Source organism: Cervus canadensis, chromosome 7 (assembly GCF_019320065.1).
Source record: "Cervus canadensis isolate Bull #8, Minnesota chromosome 7, ASM1932006v1, whole genome shotgun sequence".
Classification (NCBI taxonomy): Eukaryota; Metazoa; Chordata; class Mammalia; order Artiodactyla; family Cervidae; genus Cervus; species Cervus canadensis.
In genome coordinates, this window is record NC_057392.1 from 22383857 (window position 1) to 22409831 (window position 25975).

Genomic DNA, 25975 nt, shown 5'->3' on the forward strand with positions numbered 1-25975 from the left:
GTGATGCCGGTGCTGCCCGCAGCCCGTGTCAGCAGTGCTTGTCCTGGGCCCGAGTGGGGGGAGGCAGGGGAGGCCAGGCCCTGGGCGCTGGGTGCAGCTCGCTCTCTTCCCGCCTGCATCTCCGGCCCTCTCTCGCTGTCTCTCTGCTCTTCCCTCTGTGTGCCTCTCCTTCTCTTTATGTGTGTGTCTCTCTCTCTCTGTGTCTTTCCCTCTATGGGTCTCTGTCTCCCTCTCTTCCACTCCATCTCTGCTGTCTTCCAGTGGAGACGCAGGGCTCATTCCTAGTGTTGGGAACATTGGGTTTCTCTAAAAACGATCATAAAACAATAAAATATATACAGACAGGGAGCAGCCTCCCACCTACTTAATGAATTGTTTTAATATTTTCAGCATGCTTTAATTGCCCGTGAAGCATTTGATTGTTGAAAGTTTGAAAAAAAAATAACATTTCCTTCAGGTCATAAAAATATTTCCAATAATGTTCATCAGTTCACTTCAAAAAATAAGTGGGGTTTTAAAGTACAGAACAAAGTAGTCTTTTTTTAACAGCAGCTTTTTTGGGGTGCAGTTGACGTATGCCCGGACCCTGCACATGTTGTAATGGGTGCAGCTGGCTGTGTTGAGCCCCAAGGGGCATCGCCCTGTGAAGGTGGTGAACGCCCCCACCCTGCCCGGTCCTGTCACAGTGGATCCTTTGCAGCTCTGGTTCACGTGGACGGATCAGGCCACACGGCCCTCTCTGTCTGGCTCATTTCACTCAGTGAGATGACTCAGAGACCCAGCATGTTGTTGCAACTGTCAGTGCTTCATCCCAAAGGAATCTTTCTTCTGAGGGGAAGGACGGTACTCTTGCTTGCTCAGAAGGTGGGGTAGATTTAATTTGCTGAGTAGAATAAAGTCCACTTTGACTGGGGCTATTAAGCCCCAAATGCAGGGGGAATAAAAGGCGGGTAAATTGGGGCCCTGCTGGGCGGTCCCAAGGTCACGTGAGAACCTATATCTGGCTGAGCCTTCAGGACCAGGTAGATCCAGTGCCCTCTCCTGGACCCCGTCCCCGCTGGCTCAGACTGGAGTGGGCCCTGCTTGGGAGCAATGATGAGGGTGGTTCTCGGATGTCGCGGAATAAATGCACAATGCGGAGCATTTCCTCAGCGTGCAGGGTCTTAGATCCCCAACCAGGGTTTGAACCTGGATCCTGGCAGTGGAAGCGCTGAGTCCTAACTACTGGACTGCCAGGGAATTCCAAGTGGGAATGTAAGTAATACAAAAAGAGATGAAATCAAACCAAGGCCTCTGGACTAGAGAATCATTTCCTTGGGCAAGTCTTTCTTCATAGATTTCCCAGAGGAAGTGAGGGCCCCCCCCCCACTTCCCTTGCTTGGGTGTCCCCTTCCTCAAGACGTTTTTATATTAAGTGTTTGTTGCAGTTTTACCGCATGAAGCTACTGCTTTTCTCCACAGTGGTCACATACCAGGATCGACTTGATTCTCCTGAAATCTTAGCCAGGGAAGCTTTTGTCATATTGGAGCTGAAATATCAATGCTCAGAGGTTTCCCTAGTTCAGAACAGTTGAAGACACTTGTCTTCTAGAACTTCCTTTGCATTTTCTCATACTAGTTGTTGAAGAGCCTCTTTGCCCTCTGGGTGGAGCCAGGATCCTCGGAGTGAGGATCCTCAGAGTCACTCGGCTTTGGTTCACTCCTCCACCCACAGGCCTCGTCCCCAAGGCCCATCCACTGAGCCTCCCAGTGAGAAGCCTGACATTTCCATCTCTCATCCCTCTGACCCCCAGTTGTCCCAGCCTCACCCCTGGCATTGCCCACAGAGCTATCAGCCTGATCTTTCAGAAAACACAGCCCAGATTCCTTGTTCTCACACCAGCTCCTGCCGAGAGCCCCTCCTCTACCAAAGGCATCTGGAGGGGCTCCTCCTGCTTTCCGTCTCAGCCTCAGCTGAGGGGTGTCTGCACCCCCTGCCTGGCTCAGTGACTTAGGGGGCCCCTCCTGGCCCAGTGACTTGGGGGTCCCCCCTGCGGCCCCTCTTCTGGTGCCCCGCCATGGTCCTACCTCCTGGTGCCCCCCTCCCAGCCCCTCCTCCTGCTGCCTCCCCCAAGGCCCCTTCCGGTGCCCTCCTTGCCTGCTCAGTGACTCATGGGGCCCCCCTCCCCGCGACCCCTCCTCCAGTACCACCCCCCACAGCCCCTTCTCTGGTGCCCTCCCCCGCGGCCCCTCCTCCACTGGCTGACCCTCCTTTGGTGGAAGATCGCAGGACTAGTTAAGCACTTGAAGCAGTGGTGGTACCAGTGACGCAGAAGTACCCCTGTGTGTCAGCATCCCTCTGCTGACCGTTCTCTGTCCCCTGCCTTGAGCCTGTGAAACCTTATGTCTCGGATAGTCGGCATCTCTAATATCAGGGAATCTGGTTTGTGTAACTGCATACTCATGAACGGTGTTACCCTATTACCATACCTGCAAGGTAGAATGTAGGGGCAGAGTGAGTGAGTGAAAGTCGCTCAGTCGTGTCCGACTCTTTGCGACCCCATGCAGTCCATGGAATTCTGCAGGCCAGAATACTGGAGTGGGTAGCCTTTCCCTTCTCCAGATCTTCCCAACCCAGGGATCAAACCCAGGTCTCCCGCATTGCAGGCAGATTCTTTACCAGCTTGAGCCACAAGGGAGGCCCAAGAATACTAAGTGGGTATCTGCACACTTATGAATGGTGCTACGCATCTGCAAGGTAGAGTGTGAGATACTTATTTGGGGGCAGAGTGAAGCCTTAATTTCCAGGGTCTAGTAAAATTGTAACGATAAATACCACTTTTCAAGGAAATTTGAGAGCTCCATTCAGTCAGCAAGGTTTCCAAGGGCACAGCAGTCCCTCGGGTGCCGAGTGACGCGTTCATGTCACGGGACTGGTTCTGTGTTTGCAGGTAGTGCCCACGAGCACAGCCCCACCTGACCCTGTTTCACCAGCATTGCTGTGGCATCTGAGCTCCTTTTGTCAGCAGATACAGATGACGCCCTGCAGAAACCCTTGCAGCCTGACTAATGAGTGATCACGCTGCTGTCAGAGGAGGGTGTCCTGAGCCAGGCGCAGCCAGCAGGAGAGGGCTCCGGGGGGCAGTGGCGGTGGTGCCTGGGTGTGTCAGGGACCGGAGACCACGGAGCCTCCAGCTGACAGGGCTCCTTCGTGTCCCACCCCCTCCACCCCTTCCAGAGTTTTAGGGTGCCCAGGCCCTGCCCTTCTCCTGTGGCGCGCCGGGTGTATCGAGCCAGGCAGGGTTCTGGCTCCTGAGCCTGCGCCATCAGCTGGCCTCCTCTCCCTGCAGCCTGGCTCCCTGCGCGCCTCTAGCTTCTCCCACAGGGCCTCTCTTCTCTTTTGCAAGAAATAGGAAACCTCCCTGATGGTTCAGATGGTAAAGAATCTGCCTACAGTGTAGGAAACCCAGGTTTGAACCCAGGTTTGGATCCCAGGAAGAACCCCTGGAGAAGGGAATGGCAGCCCACTCCAGTATTGCTGCCTGGAGAATCCCATGGACAGAGGAGCCTGGCAGGCTACAGTCCACGGGGTCACAAAGAGTCAGACACAACTGAGCGACTAACACTTGCACTTCCACTTGCAGGAACCTTCCAGCTGCCTCTGCTGACCTTCCTTGGGGTCTTGCCACCCTTGACACGCAGGCTCCTCGGCTCTCTTTGCTGCTGCAGGTGGTGCCGCTGTCACTGGTCTCGTCTGGTTCACAGTGTGGCAGGTGCCGCTGGCCCTGGCCCAGCTTGGGTGTGAACGGGTCACCTTTCCGTCAGTAGTAGTTCTACAGCACTGGGTCGTTCCCGGGTCGTTCCCGGGTCAGCTGTGCTGGGCTCCATCGTTACTGACAGTGCTCCCTAACACCGTGGGCACCGTTGATGCGTTTGTCTTCTGTGCCTTGTGACTTTCTCCTACATCTGTGTTATAAGCTGTGTGACTCCTACAGAGGCGTGCGGGTCAGGAGAGTGGTTCTGATGACACGTCCGTCCTCTGCCCTACCCAGGGTAAAAGCAGACATGTCTCGGTCTCCCTTGAGCTCCTCCTTGACCACAGCCCCTCCCCATGTGGACATGGCCGCCGTCCCATGTTTCAGAACAGCACTGTGCTTGCCGTTCTCTCTACATCAGCACGGAAGCCTGTGTCCCTTGGAATCCAACTCAACTGTGCCTGCTACTGAGCTGCCTGTAGTGGGGTCATGGGACGTCCTCTTATGGCCCTCTAGGTTTATTAGCACGGAGGATTACATCAATAGATCTCCATGCATGCAGTCATTCTCGTGTTCCCAGCACAAATCCAGCTAGATCATGCAGGATTAGTCAGAACTACATTCGCTGACGTTTTGTCGAGGGTGTTTACGTCTGTCCCTGGGACAGACTGACACAGTTTGGCTGACACTTCTTCCTTCCTCCTCGTGCTTGGCAGATGTGTTCCTGCTGAGTATCGGGCGAATTTCCTGGGGGAACCATCCGGGTGTGGACTGTTGTTTGTACAGTGATTTTTTTTTTTTCTCTCTTGATTCTACTTTAATGTTGGTAGTCTACTCACATTTTCCATTTCTTCCTGAGTCAGCTTTGATGAGTTGCATTTTTCTTGGAATTTGCTCATTTTACCTAAGTTTACAAGACTTTTGGAGTAGCTCCATTCTGGGGGTCTCTTGCTGCTTAACTTACGCACCCAAGACTCAGCTTCAGAGAACAGCCACAGTGTTGTTCCGCTTGTGTCTTCACGGGTCAGGGTTTGCGGGGCGTGTGTGGATGGCCTGTCTGTACTCCACAGTGATGGGAACCTCAGCTGGGCTTGCCCAAATATCTGGAGGTTGGCCATGTGTTGGGGGCCATCGTTTAGGCTGATGCCTGGGTTCATTGGTTCTTAGTGTCCTGCCCGAGGAGGCTTCGTGAGTAACATGGCTGGCACCTCCCACAACTGGGTGATGATGGGTGGGCAACGCTGTGCACGGCTCTGGACACTCGGCTCAGAACCTCTGTGCTGGACAAGACGGCTGTGTGAGTGTAACCTCAGGCCTGCGGGGCTCTGCAGCGAGTGCCCGTCACACCTGGAGATTGCTGCCAAAGGAGATGGGGACGCCGTGTGCCCTGTCCTCACAGACACCCATTGGCACGTGTTCTAGGGGCATCTGAGCCCGTCACAGCGGAGAGGTGTGGCTGAGCCTGAGGACCTGCAGCTGCGGCTATGCAGAGGGAGGGTCCTGGTGGCTGGGGGTGGGGGTCTGCACAGCTTGGCCGCACCACGGTCAGATGCACTGTCCGCCTCGGTCTTGCCACTGCCCCTCTGAGACCCGCCGCTCTCCCTGCAGACGTGGGCCAGGAGGTCTGCACTGGAGAAGCAGGTGTCGTTTGGATATCAGCTTGTTTTTCAGAAAGAAAATACGGGCTCTCCGTTGTCAGGTCTCATAGGTATGTCAGCAAGTTCCATCGTCCCGCTGGCTGGGAGGAAGTGATCTGGAGAGTTGTTTCCCAGGCTCCACTCCAGACACAGGGCTGGCTGTCAGCGCTGACCCGGGTGGGGAGGGGTGGGGGGGATGCCAAGCCTGCAACTCCGGGTCTGTCTGAACTCACACGCGTGTGCACAGGCCTGCGCAGGTGGTGTCTGCTTTCTCGGAAGATGGGTCCAGACAGGACTCTGCCCGAGGTCTCATTCCTCAGCGTGTGGGTTGGTGCTTGTTTGCGCTGGCCTGTTGGCGAGTGGAGATCTGATGGTGTGTGTCATGTGTGCACCTGCCTGTTGTGGCAGGGGGTGAAGGTGGAAGTTATCATGGGATATCGGCTTTAAAAATCAAGAACACATTAGAAGTAAGTGAAACATATCTAGGAGTTGTTGTTCAGTCGCTCAGTTGTGTCTGACTCTTTGTGATCCCATGGACTGTAGCCCGCCAGGCTCCCCAGTTCATGGAATTCTTCAGGCAAGAATACTGGAGTGGGTTGCCATTTTCTTCTCCAGGGGTTGGTTCTTCCCGACCCAAGGATTGAACCTGCGTCTCCTGCATTTGCAGGCAGATTCTTTACCACTGAGCCACCAGGGAAGCCCCCATATTCAAGAGAGGACTGGTTTTTTTGGGGCAGTGCTGTGCAGCCTGCAGGATCAGTTCCCTGGAAGAGGACTTTTCATGAGCAGCATGTGTTATGGAGTTGGCTTCCCTGGTGGCTCAGAGGTTAAAGCGTCTGCCTGTAACGCAGGAGACCCGGATTCGGTCGGGAGGATCCCCTGGAGAAGGAAATGGCAACCCACTCCAGTATTCTTGCCTGAAAAATCCCGTGGACGGAAGAGCCTGGTGGGCTACAGTTCATGGGGTCTCAATGAGTTGGACATGACTGAGTGCCTTCACTTTTTCACTTTGACGTCTTCGATGGTGGAAAGGCTTGTTGGGTTGAAGTTAACATGAAGCACGGGAACCGTCTGTTACAGGGGGAAGGCTTTCCAGTCGGCATGGAGAGCTGGACAAGGGCCTAAAGGAAGCTCGCGAGCGGGCGCCACGCTCGGATCATTTCAGCTCCACCCGCTCCGCAGGGCCCAGGAGGCACAGGAACACGTGGGATTCACGGTAAGAGTGGAACCTGTAAACCTCTGCTAACTTTTGACTCATAAAAAAATTGCCTCTGGCCCCACGTAAACTCATTAATTAAGCCTTTTGGCTGGCTGTTTAAAACACATTTTGTTAGGCGCTTCCTACAGATGGTCGGTTCCTGTCCCTGCAGCCTCTCAGTGTGTGCTCTGCTGCCCCCCAGTGGCCGCCGCGGGTGGCAAAGGGCTGGGCACGACCAGGGACTCGCTGTAACGCCTGCACCGCAGATTGTTTTCTTTGAGGTAATTAAAAGAACATTTCTTCGGTACTTATTGTTGGTGACTATTACATGATGCAGCGTCTGCTTTTGAGGGAAGCTGAGATGACTGTCAAAATCCCGGTCGTTAGTATGACGTAAGGTTAGTTTGTGGCCTGCAGAGTGACTGAGTCAGGAAGGTCAAGCGCTGAACTTTGGAGGTTTTTTCCTGGGGAAGAAGTATTATAGGAAGTGGCTGCCAGAGGCTGCTGCATGCAGAAAGAGGGCATTCTGCGTTCGTCCACTCCCTTGTCCACTCCCTCAGCTGGGGGCTGAGGTGTGTCAGCCAGGACACAGCCCCCTCTGGGCCATGGTGGGCGTGGAGCCCATGGGGTCGGTTAGGGGTGGATGATGTGCCCTGCCTGACCACAGGGCCCTGGGATTGTACCTGGAAGGCCCCACCTGTCGTTTCTGTGTCCGTAGACCTCAGGAACGTCAGGTCCCTGGTTCCCAGGGAAACCTTTAAGAGAGGTTTTGTCTAATCTTCAACTTTCTGTTTTCTTTTTCTTTTTTGTACATAGCAAGTATATGGAGAGGGCAAAACCATGATTACTTTTACCACTGCTTGTGCCAGTGGGACGGAGTTGTATTTGTAGCCACAACTCACCTTTTAGTTCAGTTAGTGATGTTAAATCAGTTTCTCTGTAGCCAGAGTTGATTGGGAGATGGTAAAAAGCCCAGAGTGAGACCATGCGTTAGCACTGCAAGTGAGCTGTGATTTATGGCCACCTACATCCAGGGTGCTGTAGATGTAACGTTCTTGTTGTTTAGTTGCCCAGTTGTGTCTGGCTCTTTACGACCCCGTGGACTGTGGGTCACCAGGCTCCTCTGTCCATGAGACTTCCCAGTCAAGAATACTGGAGTGGGTTGCTATTTCCTTCTCCAGGGGATCTTCCTGACCCAGGGATCGAACCTGCATCTCCTGCATTGGCAGGTGGATTCTTTACCACTGTGCCATCAGGGAAGTCCCCAAAACATTGCCCTCTTAGGCCTGTCTGGGATTCAAACCCAAGGTCTCCTGTTACTAGACAGTGCTTTCACAGCTAAGCCACAGAGCCAATTATCATGTGATGTAAACTATCGCTTTAATTATGCTGTTGAAGTGAGTTAGAAAGTGTTTTTTAAAGTGACGTAAGCATGCACTGAAGAAGCGAATTGTTGTTGATCCTGTGCACAAGGCAGTTGTCCCTGAAGGCACAGAAAAAAAAAGCAAGGACAAAAGGTGGCATCTGAAGCAGAACGGAGGACAGGAATGGTCAGACACCCAGTGTCAGGAATCAGGTCTGCTGCTGAGTCTGTGCTGATAGGCGGTACCTGCAGAGTAGACACTTTGCATTTGTTTCATAAAATGAGAGCTAATTCTAGCAACCGTAATCCCGTGTATTAATCTTTTTTTTCACAGTGATTTGAAAAAGAAAAAAGCACTCAAGTTTCTGGCTGGATAAAGTGTCTCTTGGCTGACGCGCTCCTGGTCAGTAGCCTCATTTGCCGTCTGGCGGGAGCGCTGCAGGCAGCCTGTATTTTTAGCTCCAGGCCAGTCCCTGCTTCCACTTCTCTTGCTCCTTAAACAGGCTGAAGTTGCTTCCTGTGTCTCACAGGTGAGAACACCTTCCGAGGCTGGAGCCTCTTGCGCTCGGGCGGTGGAGCCCCTGCAGAGTTTAAGGCCCCGTGCGTGCTGTGCAAGCCAAGTTGCTCAGTCGTGTCTGACTCTTTGCGACCCTGTGGACTGTAGCCCGTCAGGCTCGTCTGGAGCCTGGAGTGGGTTGCCATGCCCTCCTCTAGGGGATCTTCCCAACCCAGGGATTGAGCTGAGTCTCTTACATCTCCTACATTGGCAGGCGGGCTCTTTAGCACTAGTGCCACCTGGGAAGCCCTTACGATATCTCAGGGAGTTAATCTGAGGGGGACTCGGGGAGGCCTGGCTCTGCTCAGACGCTGAGGCTTTCCTCAGGGTCTCATTGCCACCAGTCCCCGCAGTCTGCTTATGACAAATATGTATAGACTCCCTTCTAATTCTGAAGTGAAATCATTATAATTATGACCATATCCACTTGTAGTAAAAGAGAAATTAAGGGTGCACAATGAAATAGCTCTCACGCGGACCTGTGACCCCTGTGCTACGCATACACCTGTAGACGCAGAGCTGCGGGTGCTGCGATGGTGACGTGGACTGCGGGGCTAACCTGAGCGGGATGGCCCTCAGCTCACGGACCGGCTCTCAGAGCAGCAGGCTGCGGTCCTCTCTGCCTTCACACGGGGTTACACTCTGGACTGCTGGGTGTGTGGGAAGTTGTGACCGTATTGAAACAGGCCTGGGCCTGTGTCCCCATGAATCTCTTTGTCACCTGCATGTCAGTCCTTCGGGTGGGACAGTTATTTCTGGGACGGTCCTGCTTGTCTCACACATTCCCTCTCCCCATATGGTGCCCGAGCGCCCCAGCCCTGTGACAACCAGACCACGTGCACACGTGGCTACCGCTGGCAGGAGCCTTGGCAGAGAGAAGAAAGTAGCAAGGAGGGTCTGTCGGGGACAGGGTGGTCTCAAGATCCTCACAGGCCTGCTGGGTGTTCTGAAAGCCGGGGTAGCTGTGGGCCTGGGAGGGGTGCCCTGGGGCATCAGGCAGGCCCTGGCAGGGGCAGGTGACCCCAGGTGCTCCTAACACACACCAGCAATGGGGGGAGTGGGAGGCAGCGCTGCGAGGGCTTAGTGCTTAGGCAGGTGGCTGAGTCCTTACATATTGGGGTAGAAACTTGACTTTTCCCCCTTACTGTGATTTATTGGCTAACAGAATCTGTTTAACGCAGATGACACTTCAGTTTACAAACACTTCTGAAGGTCAGTGAACTAAAGAAAAGTTTGGCTGAGAATGAAGAGTGTCTCAGTGTGCTTCTGGCATGAGTCACTGCTGCCGAGAAGGTGTCCTTGTGTGGCCTGCCTGACTCATCAGCGTCAGCTCAACAAGGGGCGTCCAGGCAGAAGCACCCCTGTTTGTGAGGTCACGGGTCTTGGGCAGGCAGGGGCAGAGACTGGCCCTGTGGGACCCTGGTGCTGCCAGGGAACCGCGGTCCACCCAGCTCAGGTCTGCCAGTGTTTGCTCTTCTGCTCTGGAACCAGGAAGCCGAGCGGGAAACGGATCCTGCCGGGGACCGTGCTCTTCTGGAGGCTTCTGCATGTGAACCTTGGTGATCCAGTCATCACTCATTGGGAAGCTTGTGTCCTGCCCCGTGGGGTGGTCAGGGCCTGCTTCCCCAGGCCACCTGGAGGAGGCGCGCTCAGGGTCCAAGGAGCCCAGGGCGTGGGCGTGGCTGGTGTGGTGGGCGTGGCCGGTGTGGTGGGCGTGGCCAGCGTCGTGGGCGTGGTGGGTGCAGTGGTTGTGGTTGGTGCAGTTGGCGTGGCCAGCGTCAGGCCAGCCACACTTCCCCAGCCGCCAGAGGTCACCCGCCGGCTCAGTGCGGAGTGTGAACTCAGTTCTGTCCTTGGAAGTATCGGTGGACTAACTTCTTGTCACTGTGAAATAAACTGCAGCAAGTGTCCTCCAGCCGTCTCAGGGTCAGGGCCAGATTCCTTGCTCCCACTCTCACCTGGTCCAGAGTTTAGATGCCCAAGGGCCCTACCCAGCCCACCGAGTTACTTGTGGTTGCAGGATGCAGGCCTTTGGCCCCAACCCCTGGACACGGGAGGGGGAGGGAGCCTCTTCTGCTGCCTCCCATTCGGATTTCTTTGCTCCACCCTAATTGGGTGAGCCCACCCAGGGAGGTCCCCTTTACACTAACTCAGCCAGCTGAATCGGGGCCTTCATCATATCTACACATCCCTTCCCCATGCCTCCTGTGGCAGCAGGCCCATCAAGTCTGTAGCTCTGCCACCATCAAGGGGGAGGAAGAAGCAAGGTGTGGAATGAAGTGTGGTGCCAGCACCCACTGACTGGGGAAGAACTCACTGCTCCTGCACCTGGCTGAGGTATGCATCTGACATAGGTGTGTGCCTCGCAGGATGTGTATCTGATCGGTGTGTGCCAGACAGGCAGAGGCCCACGTGGTCCCTCAAGCACATGATGCATATGGGTCCCTACAAACCAGTATGGACAAGACAGTGGGGGGGAAAGGGCAGGAAAGCTTGCACAGGTTTGGCACCAGAAATGAAATAGGGTTGGCCAGTGGACATATGAAGCAGTGCCCACTGACAGCGAAACCCAGCATGTCTGGAGGTTGGCCCAGCACCAGCCCGAAAGCCACCTGGGGATCCTCCCAGAACCGTCCCCAAGGTGGGCACCTGGGCCCCAGCTGGGTCTGGCGTTCTGCTTCTGGGGCCTGTCCCATGATATGTGCAGCCTAGAGACTGAGACCCTAGCAGCGGCCCTTGACTGAGGCTGTGCGTGTGGACTTGAAGCCAGAGTGGAGAGGCTGGTTCCTGGGGAACCCTCCCCTGCTCACCCTCCCCCCCTTCCTGCTGCTTCGCCCTCCCGGTGCCCAAGAGGCCCTGCGGGTGTCACCGCGGCTCTGGCCTCGGCGCTCAGTGCAGGGTAGACAGTTAGAGGCTGCTGTGAGCGTACTCTCAGGGAGGTCTTACGGGCTCATCAGCAGGGCCAGGAGCTCATTCTGGAACTGCCGGCCTGCTTCTGCGCCTCACTGCCCCTCAGACAGGCTGGGAAGGATGGGGGCCTGCTAGGTGGTCAGGTGCATGGAGGGTGCTGCAGCTGGACTGCTGGGGGGCCTGGGGTTGGGGTGAGGCTCGGGTGAGTGGACCAGGGCCTAGAGCCGGGGGGAGGGAAGAACTCCATCTTCTCCCCCCACCTGGAGCCCATCTGCTGGGAGGACTCTCCCCAGGCTGTCACCTCTGACCGCGGTCTGGCTCCGGCCTCCTCCCCACCCCTCATGGTGGGTGATGGTGCGGACCAGGCACTGGGTTCATGATCCCCTGGCTGGTCTTGCATAATTGGGGGTGTCCCCTTCGACATTCCAGGCCCCTTCTTTCTCAGCTCCAGGGCCTCAGATGGGGCTCAGAAGGCAGGGAACGTCGAGTGAAGCTACAGACCTGCCAGATGTTGGCAGGCAGAGGGGAGGGTGGCGTGGAGCCAGTGGACAGAGGGACTGTGGCCACAGTTGGGGGCCCCCGAGCTTGGGAGTTTGTTACTCTGGTAATTCTGCTTCGTAGCACCTGCAGCAGTGTTCAAGGAAGAGCTCTGTTGCACCCTGGACCCAGTCTGTCATTTATCTAGCAGATATGGGCCTCACACCTGTGGGCAGGCGCTAACCGAGGCCCTTGGGACCAGGGTGGGTGGGACAGACAGCACCCACTGATGCTACTGGAAGCAGAGGACAGTCGTGGTTGCCACCAGGCAGCGTCGGCTATGAGGGGGCCTGCAGGCCAGGGGTGGGACCTCTCCCAGGGGGCAGCATCCCAGAGAGGACCCAGGAGGGGCCCTCATGTGCCTTCTCTGCATATCCCTGGCTGAGGGTGGCTGCAGGCAAAATAGTGCACAGTTAACTTCACGAGTGGGCTTCCCTGGGGGCTCAGACGGTAATAATTGGCCTGCAATGCGGGAGACCTGGATTTGATCCCTGGGTTGGGAAGATTCCCCTGGAGGATGGCATGGCAACCCACTCCAGTTTTCTTGCCTGGAGAATCCCATGGACAGAGGAGTCTGGCGGGCTACAGTCCATGGGGTTGCAAAGAGTCGGACAGGACTGAGTGACTAAGCCTAGCACAACCTCAAAACTACAACTTGGTAAATAAAAATTCAGTTACCTTTGCAGTGTTGTATGCGGTTGTATCTGTTGTTCTTAGAGAAGAATTGGTGATTTTCTCCTAGCTGTTTTGAGCTCTAGTCATGACTCAATACCAGATAATAGATCCAGACACTTAAGACTGATGTGTAAAAGAAAAATTAAGAGATTCTTTTATATTGTTTAGTCACTAAGTTGTGTCCAAGTCTTTGTGACCTCATGGACTACAGCTCACCAGTTTCCTCTGTCCTCCAGTATCTCCTGGAGTTTTAATCAGATTCATGTCCATTGAGTTGGTGATGCCATCCAACCATCCCATCCTCTGTTGCTCGATGTTTGTAAATACAGGAAAATCTGGTGTTCTTCCGTGTCCTCACGGAGGGATTTTTAGAAATACTAGCATCGCCCTCTTGTGGACGGGTTTGTTACGTAGCCACCACTACGTAACAGCCTTTCAAAATTTGAAAGGATGAATCTATGAAACCGCCTGCCCCTCCTGTGCACATGGAGAATTCTAGAAGATTGGTGTTTCCTGACCACCTTACTAATGCACCCCTGGCTGTGCCCAGGACTCTGCGGACTGCTGCTGGGTTTGTGGTCCACCTTTTGAACGTGAGCTGGGACATTCCATGTGGTCTCTCGTCACTCCCTGGAGTTTGTCAGGTGGCAGCTGGCAGCGGTGATGAGAGCTCTGTGGGCCCCATCCTGGAAGAACAAAGCCCAGAGCCGCGTAGAGGAGAGGGTGGGTCTCTTGGTTCCTGGTGGCACGCAGGCCTCTGCAGTGGCTGGGCCTGGGTAGGAAGCAAGTGATGACAGTGGTGTCTGCTGCTGCTGTGACAGGAGCGGGGCAGAGGCACGCGGCCTGCTCTCCAGACAGGGGCTGCGGGCTTCATGGGGGTGGGGAGTCCTGAACACTGTATGTTTTCCAGGCAGATGGCACGGGGAGGTGGGCACGGAGCAGGGGGTTGGGGACAAGAGAGGACCCCCAGCCTGGTGGGCCCAAGGGGGCTGCAGCTGTCGGGGTGGGGGCATGGAGGGCATTTTAACCAGCCTTATCATTGGGTCGTGCCTTTTTTGCTCAGTGTTACCCTCTTCCTGCATTCTTGCGTTGTCTGGGTGGTGGAGCGGGTGGTGAGACGTGGCTGCAGCCCGAGTTTGGATCTTGGCCTCCCTGACACAGCTCTGTGCTTGGAGCAGTTTGCCAGCTTCACGACCTGATCTCCTCGTGTGATATTTCAGCTGTAGCAGTGAGAGCTGGTGGCACCGTCCTCTGCTGTCCTGATGAGAGATACTGTGCTTTCCAGTCTTTTCCAACTGATGCATTCTGTGTTTGGAATCCGTTCATTCCTTCCTCTTGAAATCTACATACCTTTCTATTTTATTTCAGATTGAACGATGACTTTCTCATACAATTTGTGCTTTTTTTCTGGGATTTTTTTTTAAAGCTGACCTTATTGAGATATAGTTGACATGTGATAAAAATCACGTTTCTGTGAGCAGTTAGACGTGTGCTGACAGTGTGTGCACTTAGCACGGCACCACCGTGTCTCCTTCCTCCCAGAAGCACCCTCTGGCCCGCTCAGATGTCCCCACCCACCCTCATCGCAGAGCGGCCTTGTCTGTTGGTGGTGTTCTGTGTCATTGCCTGCCACCGACGGAGAACCGGGACATAGCGGTGGAGAGGGCAGACCGCACTGTCCAGCGTGCCCAGAGCCCCACGTGGACACCTTCAGACAGTAGGTGGCGCTGTGGGGTCGTGCTGAGATAAGAGAAAAACCTGTTTTACATCTTCCTGTAGAAAAGTCTGCAGGAAAGTTTCGGTTCACTGGCTTTGTTTTAACCGTTTTAAAGGAGCCAGGAGACAATGGCATGGAATACTTACAGCTGGTTTAGTTTAGTGAGTGACCTGATTTATAAATTAAATTTTATCAAATAATTTATGTTTAACTATACTAATAAATTGAGTCTGTGTTACAGACTTGCACAGTTGCATAATTTGTTCTCATCTTTAAAAAAGTATTGCTTTGCTTACTTATGTGTAACATAATTCTGTAGTTCTACTATTTTAGCTTAATATTTCAAATAGGCAATAGTTAAGAAAAAATGCAAAAGAAAAAAAATCCCAGTCTGTACTCTCAAGTTCTAAATGTGTGGTAACAGATTGCTAATTTTAATAAGACTAACCACAATTTGTATATGTGCGTTTGATCTTTAGTGAACAGTTGCCAACATAAAGTGAAGAAATAATGTGACTACTTAAGGTTTAAAATTCCTCTTCCGTAAACTGTGTCTTGCAGCCGTACGGCTGTGTTGAAGCCACGCCCACTCTCTTGTCCTGTCCCCACCCTCACTTGCTCTCCTGAGGCTGACCTTGCAACAGGACAGGGTCTCGGGGAGAGGGGTCGGGTCTGGCCAGGCAGTAGCCAGGATCCATGGTGTAATCCAGGGCCTTCAAGTCGTGGCTCAGATTCTGCCTACGAGATCCCAGAGTGCTAGACATTTGGGATGAAGGCACACTCCAGCCAGTAGAGATCCCTGAGGGCCAGAACGAATAAGGGACCTGTTCCCACACCTCCCTGTGAACGTCCGCCCAGGATGACACGTCTCCTAAGGACCTCCTGGCAGTGGGGGGATACAGATCTGCAGGTGGGGTGAGGCCTGCGGGCTGCCCCACCCTGGGACTCGGGGTCTCCTAGGCTCCCACCTTTGTAGGTGATCAGCTTGAGGGACCTGAGCTGGGTCACCCCCTCTCAGACTGGGTGACACCCCGCCACTGCCCTCCAGCCCAGCTTCATGGCCTCAGTAAACAGACTGCTTTGGTCTCGACTCCCTTGGTGCTGTCTAGTCACGGATTTTAGTGACACTGCTGACAAAGATACGGGTTTCTGTTGTTGCCTTTTATCACCGTCTCCTTGCACATGGCGTCCATTTGGCGGCAGATTCAGATCTTCACACCCTGAGATGTTTCCCCTCTTAGGGCTCTGAGTGTGCCCCTCGTGGGTCTGCTCCTCAGGCTCAAGAATTGCATGCCTCAGACGCCACCTGCGGGTCTAGGCTTTCACGCCTCTGGTCTCTTTTCAAGTTGTTTCTTCCCCTTCAGTCTTGCTGAAGTTTGTAGTCAAATCTGGTCACTTTTGTCCTCTTGACCTTCGTTGTGACAGACTTTCTTTTCTTGGGCTTCAGAATCACTGCTGGTGACTGCAGCCATGAAATTAAAGGATGCTTCCTCCTTGGAAGAAAAGCTGTGACCAACCTAGGCAGCATATTAAAAAGCAGAGACATTACTTTGCCAGCAAAGGTCCATCTAGTCAAAGCTATGGTTTTTCCAGTGGTCAAGTATGGCTGTGAGAGTTGGACCATAAAGAAAGCTGAGTGCCGAAGAGTTGATGCTTTTGTCCCAGGGTGTTGGAGAAGACTGTTGAGAGTTCCTTGGACTGCATGGAGATCAAACCAATCTATACTAAAGGAAATCAACCCTGAATATTCATTGGAAGGACTGATGGTGAAGCTGAAGCTCCAATACTTTGGCCACTTAATGCGAAGAACTGTCTCATCGGAAAAGACCCTGCTGCTGGGCAAGATTGAAGGCAGGAGGAGAAGGGGACAACAGAGGATGAGGTGGTTGGATGGCATCACCAACTCAATGGACATGAGTATGAGCAAGCTCTGGGAGTTGGTGATGGACAGGGAAGCCTGGCATGCTGCAGTCCACGGGTCACAAAGAGTCAGACACGGCTGAACGACTGAACTGAACTGAACCTTCTTTGTACCTACATATGTTCACATCAGCTCTTTCATCTACACATACCCAGTTAAAAAACGACAACCCTGGAATCATTTATAAATAGATCAACTAGGCTAGAGGTTTTCTACTCTAGATTGAGCAAAGTCACTCTGTCTTCTTTGAAGAACCAGCCAGATTTACTTTATATTTCAAAAAGTTTATGTTCTAATTTGTTATTAAATTATATATAAAATATAAATAGCTAAAGCATTTTAAAGGATGCTTCAAAAAATAATGTTTAAAGGAAGACATACATATATGTATACCTGTGACTGATTCATGTTGATGTTTGACGGAAAACAACAAAATTCTGTAATGCAATTATCCTTCAATTAATAAATAAATTTTAAAGAATATACAATAGAGAAAAAAATACCTACCAATCATGACTATCAATTGTAAACTCAGTTTAACTTCAAATTTATGTTGAGACTTGATGGCAGTGTTTATTTCAAACTTTCCTTTCATCTTTAGCTAGGTGTCCGAGCCCTCCCTGCACAGCCCAGGCCTCTTGGGTTTGAGATGGCCTCTGCTGCTGGCACTCATCCACGGGCCACCATGACCACTTGTGGATCACCTCCGTCATCCATGGAACGCTTGAGCCATCTGCCTACCACCATCTGTGGCTACTTCCTTGCTATAGGTGACTTTATTCAGTTGCTCAGTTGTGTCCAACTCTTTGCAACCCCATGAATGGCAGCACGCCAGGCTCCTGTCCTCCACTGTCTTCTGGCTCTTGAGCACTGTCTTGCTCAAACTCATGTCCACTGAGTCAGTGATGCCATCCAACCATCTCATGTATCACCCCCTTTTCCTGCCCTCAATCTTTGTCAGCATCAGGGTCTTTTCCAAAGAGTCGACTCTTCCCATCAGGTAGCCAAAGTATTGGAGCTTCAGCTTCAGCATCAGGCCTTCCAATTAATATTCAGGATTGATTTCCTTTAGGATTGACTGGTTTGATCTTGCAGTGCAAGAGACTCTCAAGGGTTTTCTCTAGCACTACAGTTCGAAAGCATTAATTCTTCAGTGCTCAGCCTTTGTTATAGTCAAACTCTCACGTTCATACATGACTACTGGAAAAACCATAGCCTTGACTATAAGGACCTTGTTGGTCAAGTGATGTCTCCGTTTTTTAATATGCTGCCTGTTTGTCATAGCTTTTCTTCCAAGAAGCAAGCATCTTTTAATATCATGGCTGCAGTCACTGTCCACCGCGATTGGGTATTGGAATTAATTTCAGGGCCTAATTTCAATTCAAGTGTCTCCCTGATTTTTTTTTCAAATTCAACACCTGTTTTACTTATTTGCGCTGTGTAGATTTTCATTTTAATCCAAAGTTCCTTGGTAAAGTCACTTTAAAAGAAAGTGGTAAAAGCTCACTTGAATCCATGATCTTACCTGAGTGGAGCAATGTTGCAAGTAGACTGACAACCACACTCACCTTAGTCTGCTTGAAACTGTTCTGTCATAGAAAGTAGAAATGTGCAATATTAAAGAAATATGTGCATGTCATTTTGACAATACTGTAGAATCTTAATATACTAAAAAAGTAAACTTGAGTGGCCATTCTTTTGCTCTGTTGGCTGTGTTGCAGAGGTTGAAGCGCTGGGTCTGAACTAGGCATGTCCTGGGTTCTGAACAGGGTCCTGCTGCCTGCCCAGTTGTGATTGTGGACAGGTCACTTAGCCTCTCTCACTGGCAGGTTCCTCTATAAAGCGGTGCTGCTAATACAAGAGCAGTTAAAGCTGAGGGGCCCCTGCCCTCCCCTGCGCTCTGTCCTCACTTGGTCTCCCCAGCAAGCCTGGAGGGAACCTGCACTGTCACCTGGGAGCCAGGAGGGTGAGAAGTTCCTGTGGCCCCCAGGCTAGTAGGAGGTAGAGCAGGGCTTCAGCAGGGAGGCCTCTGTGCTGTAATCATGGCTGGACATTTGTACAGGTTGTGCACTGCACAACTCCCCTCACAGAGGCTTGACTGGCATCCCTTCTGGTCATGAAACAGATGGTGGTTGTGTCCAGGCTGCCCCTCGTGCGATCATGCAGAGTCTTCTTTACTGAGATTTGGTGATGTTTAAGTGAGCTAAAGCACGGGTAGTGACCGACAGGTGGTGGTCATTGGATAAACCTGTCCTATGCACACCACCTCATGGCTGCTCCCTCTCCTCACCACCCAACAGCAGCGAGTGTCCCATCCACACTCAAGACTCTCACCTCCTCACTCTTGGTGAGTCCCAAACCTGAGTCTCCAGCCCAGACCTTTCTCTTGCTCTCTGTACTCAGACCCCGGGTCCCCCCGCATCTTCTGGGCGACTACCTCATCTCCAGCTTGGCACATCAGAGTGAACTCCCAGTGACCCACCCCACCCCCTACAGGCCTCTGAGCTCAGCAGCTCCATCCTTCTGGGCTCTCAGGCTGAAAGCCAGGCATCCTTTCTCTTTTGCCGCAGACCCGAGCCATCAGGCCGGCCTGCCCGCTGTGCTGCTCCACTCCACTGTGTGGAGTCTGGCTGTGTCTCACCTCGTCCACTGGCGGGCTGGCTCGGAGCCGCTGGGGCTGTGGGCACTGGTCTCCAGCCCTGCCTGCCTCCTCAGCCCTGCCCCAAGCCCACTCCTCCCCAGGGGACAGCGGGACAAGGGGGTGAGTAAGTGTTGCTTTTCTTATTAAGAGATATTTCTCAGGTGCCATAATATTAATATTAAATCAAGTACTGTTACAATTTCCCATGTCTTGATTATATATGAGTAACTAATGAATAACTGGCTCATTTAGAGGGTTTAGAACTCTAATAGAATAAACTTTTTTTTCCTTCTTGTAAGAGTAGAAAAATAGTTTTCAAGAGTCTTATTCTAGATTAATAGTCTAGGAACATTAAATTTTGGTGTCTTTACTCTAGGACCTAGATAAAAATAAAGTTAATTAGGTACCAGCAATGTCAGATGCTAAATGGTGTCTGGCTATTTATGACTTTCTCTTGGAATTCAGTAGTTATTAACTTGCAAAGATGTGACAGCTGAAGTCCAAAATTGATGTATTTTTAAATTAGGAAAAGAGCTTTGAAGTATTTTTTTAGATTATACATTGTCAATTTAATGGTTCTGGAATCCCTATCTGAAACAGCAAATCATTGCCATTCTTCTGTGAATCTCTTGATTCTCATGAACGTGGGAATTCTATTTTTACGCTTCTCTTAAATAATCCTAAAGGTGAAAAAAGGAAGTGGGAAGAAAGAAGACTATGATAGATGCAGAGTGAGGTCATTACTTCACCTCTGGGGACTCCGTGTGGAGTGGCTGTGACATAAATTAAGACACAGAAGCATGATACTCCTTGAGGGCCCCGCCTGACCACAGCCACAGGCTCAGCGTGGTCAGGGCCCCACTCGCCTTGTCGTTCTGGTGGATTCTGCCTCACGCTTACTCTTGAGAATATGGCATTTATTACTTGATGAAGATTCATTGTGCATTGGGTCATGTCGTTTGATGAGAAAAAGCACGCTATCAGTTTATGAAGTGAAGGCTGTATGCATGTAACTGCCACTTTGCCGGCCTCTTGATATGAATGTAGAGTGGATGTGAAGTGGGCTTGTGCACATGCTTGTAGGAAGCTAGCTTGCCCTTGTGTCTCATAGACTGTTACCTGCCCTTTAGTTGAAAGGAACCTAAGTGGACTCAGTGTCATCACACCAGGTGTCTTGAGAACCAAACTGTGTCCTCCTGCACCCACGGGATCATCGTGAGCAGTGGGTGCCCTGGAGAGGCCTGGCTGCACACATGCCCTGCAGAGCATGGTAGCACCCACTGGGGTCTGGAGGGATAAGGCAGCGAGAAGGCCTTTGGGGAGTTCCCGTGGGGACAGCTAACAGAAGCAGAAGATGTTAAGAAGAAGTGGCCAGAATACACAGAAGAGCTATACAAAAACTGTCTTAATGACCCAGATAACCATAATGGTGTGATCACGGACCTCAAGCCAGACATCCTGGAGTGCTGAGTCAAGTGGGCCTTAGGAGGCATCACTACAAACAAAGCTAGTGGAGGTGATGGAATTCCAGCTGAACTATTTCAAATCCTAAAAGATGATGCTGTGAAAGTGCTGCACTCAATATGCCAGCAAATTTGGAAAATTCAGCAATAGAGCCACAGGACTGGAAAAGGTCAGTTTTCATTCCAATCTCAAAGAAAGGGAATGCCAAAGAATGTTCAAACTACTGCACAACTGCACTCATTTCACATGCTAGCAAGGTAATGCTCAAAATCCTTCAAGTTACACTTCAGTAGTATGTGAACCAAGAACTTCTAGATATACAAACTGGATTTAGAAAAGGCAGAAGAACCAAGATCTAATTGCCAACATGTGTTGGATCTTAGAAAAAGCAAGAGAATTCCAAAAAACATCTACTTCTCTTTCATTGACTATGCTAAAGCCTTTGACTGTGTGGAACACAACAAACTGTGGAAAATTCTTAAAGAGATGTAATACCAGACCACCTTACTTGTCTCCTGAGAAATTTGTGTGCAGGTCAAAAAGCAGCAGTTAGAACCAGACATGGAACAGAAGACTGGTTCCAAATTGGGAAAAGAGTATGTACGTCAAGGCTGTATATTGTCACCCTGATTATTTAACTTCTGTGCGGAGTGAGTGAAAGTTGCTCAGTTGTGTCCAACTCTTTGCAACCCCATGGACTATACAGTCCATGGAGTTCTCCAGGCCAGAATACTGGAGTGGGTAGCCATTCCTTCTCCAGGGGATCTTCCCAACCCAGGGATGGAACCCAGGTCTCCCACATTGCAGGCAGATTCTTTACCAGCTGAGCCACAAGAGTACATCATGTGAAATACCATGCTGGATGAAATCACAAGCTGGAATCAAGATTGCCAGGAGAAATAACAACCTCAGATATGCAAATGATACTACTCTAATAGCAGAAAGAGAAGAAGAACTAAATAACTTCTTGATGAGGGTGAAAGAGCTTAAAACTCAACATTCAAAAAACTAAGATCATGACATCCGGTCCCAGCACTTCACGCCTAATAGATGGGGGAAAAGTGGATACAGTGACAGATTTTCTTTTTTCTTTTTTTTTAAATTTATTTATTTATTTTTTCAGTGGGTTTTGTCATACATTGATATGAATCAGCCATAGATTTACACGTATTCCCCATCCCGATCCCCCCTCCCACCTCCCTCTCCACCCGATTCCTCTGGGTCTTCTCAGTGCACCAGGCCCGAGCACTTGTCTCATGCATCCCACCTGGGCTGGTGATCTGTTTCACCATAGATAATATACATGCTGTTCTCTCGAAACATCCCACCCTCACCTTCTCCCGCAGAGTTCAAAAGTCTGTTCTGTACTTCTGTGTCTCTTTTTCTGTTTTGCATATAGGGTTGTCGTTACCATCTTTCTAAATTCCATATATATGTGTTAGTATGCTGTAATGTTCTTTATCTTTCTGGCTTACTTCACTCTGCATAATGGGCTCCAGTTTCATCCATCTCATTAGAACTGGTTCAAATGAATTCTTTTTAACGGCTGAGTAATATTCCGTGGTGTATATGTACCACAGCTTCCTTATCCATTCATCTGCTGATGGGCATCTAGGTTGCTTCCATGTCCTGGCTATTATAAACTGTTGGTGGGAATGCAAACTACTACAGCCGCTATGGAAAACAGTGTGGAGATTTCTTAAAAAACTGGAGATAGAACTGCCATATGACCCAGCAATCCCACTTCTGGGCATACACACTGAGGAAACCAGATCTGAAAGAGACACGTGCACCCCAGTGTTCATTGCAGCACTGTTTATAATAGACAGATTTTCTTTTCTTGGGCTCCCAAATCGCTGTGAACAGTGACTGCAGCATGAAATTAAAAGACACTTGCTTGTTGGAAGAAAAACTATGACAATCCTAGACAGCATATTAAAAAACAGTGACATCACTTTGCCTACAAGTTCCATATAGTCAAAATTATGGTTTTTCCAGTAGTCATGTACAGATGTGAGAGTTGGATCATAAAGAAGGCTGAGCACCAAAGAATTGATGCTTTTGAACTGTGGTGTTGGAGAAGACTCTTGAGAGTCCTTTGGACAGCAAGGAGATCAAAGCTGTCAATCCTAAAGGAAATCAACCCTGAATATTCATTGGAAGGACTGATGCTGAGGCTGAAGCTTCAATACTTTGGCCACCTGATGCGAAGAACCAACTCATTGGAAAAGACCCTGATGCTGGGAAAGATCGAAGACAAAAGGAAAAGAGGGTGGCAGAGGACAAGATGCTTAGATGGCATCACTGACTCAGTGGACATGAATCTGAGCAAACTCTGGAAAATAGTGAAGGACAGGGAAGCCTGGCATGCTGCAGTCCATGGGGTTGCAGAGTCGGACACAACTTTGTTGTGTTAGCAACTGAATAACAACATGGGAACAGAAAGGCAGGGCAGAGTCAGCCATGCAGGACCAACCAGTTTGGGTCATGTTGACAGGCTCTGGGCTGGAACAGTGACTTCTGGTGGCCTGGTCCCTGCCTGAGAGCCTTTGGGGTGAGGCAGAGGGTTCTGGGGAGAGGTTGGATGGTGGTGGGCACTGGGGTTTGCACTGCTCCTGGTTGAGCCCTCTGCTGTCTCTGAGAATTGGTTCATTGGGGAGGGGCAGTCTCTCTTGGGGTCAGCAAGGCCTCTCCCCATGCCAGAGCATCAACAGAAAGAAAATACAGTTAAAGTAACGTGCTGTGTGGAGTTTGGATGCCACATGGGAAAATACTGGACAGAGTCCAGGAAAGCAGAGTTAGCATGACCGCCTCCATCAGCGGTGTGAACGGCTGTACCTGAGGCTGGGGACAGTCCCTGGGCTCTGCCCACCAAGCTGGCCCACCGCTCGGGTTTGCACTCTGGTCCCCCCGCCCCACCCCCACCCCAGGCCAGGGGTGGATTCTGTTCCCCTGGTGCCCACTGCCTGGAGCCTTGGGGAGGGGGCTGTGCAGGGCAACCTGTTCTGTGGGGCACATTTGGATGGGCACACCCATAGGTCTAAGGTAATAGAAGCTGCTTGACGTGACAAGACATGGCTCAGCTCTGCGTGCGGTTGGTGAATCTGGTGTTAATTCATGTGCACCTTTGGAATACTAAATCGTAAAAGGGATGCTGGCATTACCAGGAAAGGAACTTTTTTTTTTCTTGTAAGACACAGTCAGTCATGTTGAAAAGAAGAGTTTGACACATTGATTGACTTCTCTTTGGCTGAAGGACTCTGCCATTCATGTCCTCCCAGCTGCAACTGCCTTTTGTTCGGAGGACAGGGCCCCCTAGATGTGGGAGAGTGTCTACACAGCCTGTCTGGATGAGGGGGGCCAAGGGCGTGGGCCAGCCCGAGTGCGGGGGTCCCGTGCCCCGAGATGTGCCTCTGTGTGTGTGCACACGAGTATGTGACTCTGTGTATGCGCACACGAGCGTGCCTGTGCGCCTGGCTGCCTGGGAAGGGGTGAGTGGCTCTGCCTGGCCTGGCTGCCCACATGGAGGTTGGTGGCGTTGTCCCCAGGAAACGGGGTCCTGGCCCCCTGTGTGGTTCTGCCTGGCCGCGTTACTTTGTGCAGTGTGTTTTATGAACTGGTCTCCTGGCAGTTCCACTTCATTACTGGAGGGCTCTGTGTGTTTTGAAGATGCTGGGCTTTTTCAGGTCAGATTCTGTTTGCCGGGGAGAGCATATCTCTCCTCCCCCTTCAGGGTCATGTCCCTGCCTGTGTTTCAGGGCTGAGGGTCCCGGGTCACCCTCCGGCTGGTGGCCATCCGTCTGCCTCTGATGAGTGAGCCTGGGGCAGGGGAGGAGCCGCCCTCCCACGTGTCCCTGGGCGGCCGTCGCAGCTGTGCAGCTCAGAGGGTTGGCTGAGCGTCCACCCCAGTGGCCGCGGGGCCAGACTAGGGCCGAGCTGCCCTGGGCTGGCTTGCTCATCACGGGGACCCAGGCAATGGGGACTGTCCTCAGCATCAGGGGCCGCCGGTGTAAGAGGAGGCGCAGGAGACGCTCCGAGAGGAAAGGTGAGTTGTCCTCTTTTATTCTGAAATGCAGATCCTGGATGCAAATGTGCCGTGGGAATGTGTTCCGACTTGTGCTGTGAATTCATCTTATTGATGCTGGTGATCCCAACTCTCCATTTAAAGCCCTTCTCTTTTTCTCTGTTGGCACTTCACAGAATTGTCAGTGAGGGGCCAGCTTACAAAGGCAGATTTAAAAAAACATGTCTAGAAACATGTCTAGAGATCCCGTTGGCTTCCAGGTTTAAAGTATTGTTTAGAAAGATGTTTATGGAATCTCAGAAGTGTGCAGCTTGGAGTCCTGGGGGATTCTCCCTCTAGAGACGGGTACTCTGTAATTTCCCTTCTGCTGACACGCTTCCTTACTGACTTTTCCAGCCTTAAAACTGCTCTTCATGCTGTTTACCACTGTTATGTGTTTGCCTTTTAAAAACACGGAGAGCGTTCCATTCACCACTTCAGATGATTTCAGTCTATAATTCAACTTAATGTGTTAAAATGTTAAAATCATTATCTTTTTCTTAACACCAGATTCAGAAGTTGCCCTTGACTATAAAAATCACACACTCCTGCCTTTGGAGCAAATTGCTGCCGTAAGAGATGTTGAGAGTTTGCTGTCTCCATGTAACATGCGTGAACTAATAGAAAATGTGATCAGTGCAAAGATGCCCCTCCTGAGGGAAAAGCCGGGTGTTTTCTGGGTGCCACCTCGTTACCCAGCAGCTGACAGGGCTGGAAAGGGTCTTTCAGGAGCACCGCATCTTTGGGGTCTTCTGCAGCGGGAGACAGTCACCTCTCCAGGAAATAGAATGAGCCTCAGTTTTTAGTGCACTTCCCGAGAGGAGGAGGAGGAAACCCATCTTGATACTGGCAGCCTTTTGATGTGAGCGTCTTGCTGACTGACACAGAGAATCACACCAGTGGGAGCAGCGGGGCTGGCTCACAGTGCGAGACCTCCAGGAGTGCTGTGCCCACATGCTTGTCTGGGACCCGAGGGCACGTGGGTGCTGCCTCTCAGCGTGTCCCTGCTGCTCCCACACCTGGGTGACAGTATCAGTCAGGCGTGGGAGAGCAAGATGGCAGGAAGACAAGCAGCAGGGAATTGAGACAAAGGCAGGAGCCAAAACTGCAAGAATTCTCATCCAAAGACCCTAAATTTAGACTTGCCGCCTTTCTTCCCATGGTCCTTCGTCACTAGACATTTAAATTGGGGAAAGTTTTGAGAAGTGTAAGAACAATTGTGTCATCATTTGGAGCTTGCTGTAACTCAAGTGGTTTGGGTGAGCCCCACCGTACACAAATTCTGAATGTCTTCACATGTGCTGGAATCTTTTTCTGCAGTAGGAAAGCTGTTTGCATTTTTCAGACCAGCATCTTGGGAGGTTGAGTGTAATGAGACGTAGCTGTGCTCTCTGCACATCGCTATGTGTGCACGCTCATGGTGGCCGCTGTACATGCATGCTCATGGTGGACACTGTGTGTGCACACTCATCGTGGACACCGCTGATGAGTGGGGCACACGTGAATGCCTGCTCCTGTTTTCCACACACCCTATGTTTGCTACTAATAAAAATGCCTTT

General features: G+C 51.4%; 1 protein-coding gene across 2 annotated transcripts in view; it reads left to right on the forward strand.

Moving 5' to 3' along the window:
- Positions 1–25975, forward strand: part of ADARB1 (adenosine deaminase RNA specific B1) — a 114978-nt gene that overhangs the window by 39109 nt on the left and 49894 nt on the right. For both annotated transcript variants that reach the window (XM_043474588.1, XM_043474589.1), the window contains exon 2: positions 6452–6587. The gene's annotated coding sequence lies outside the window, so the exon portion shown is untranslated. The remainder of the gene's footprint in view (positions 1–6451; positions 6588–25975) is intronic.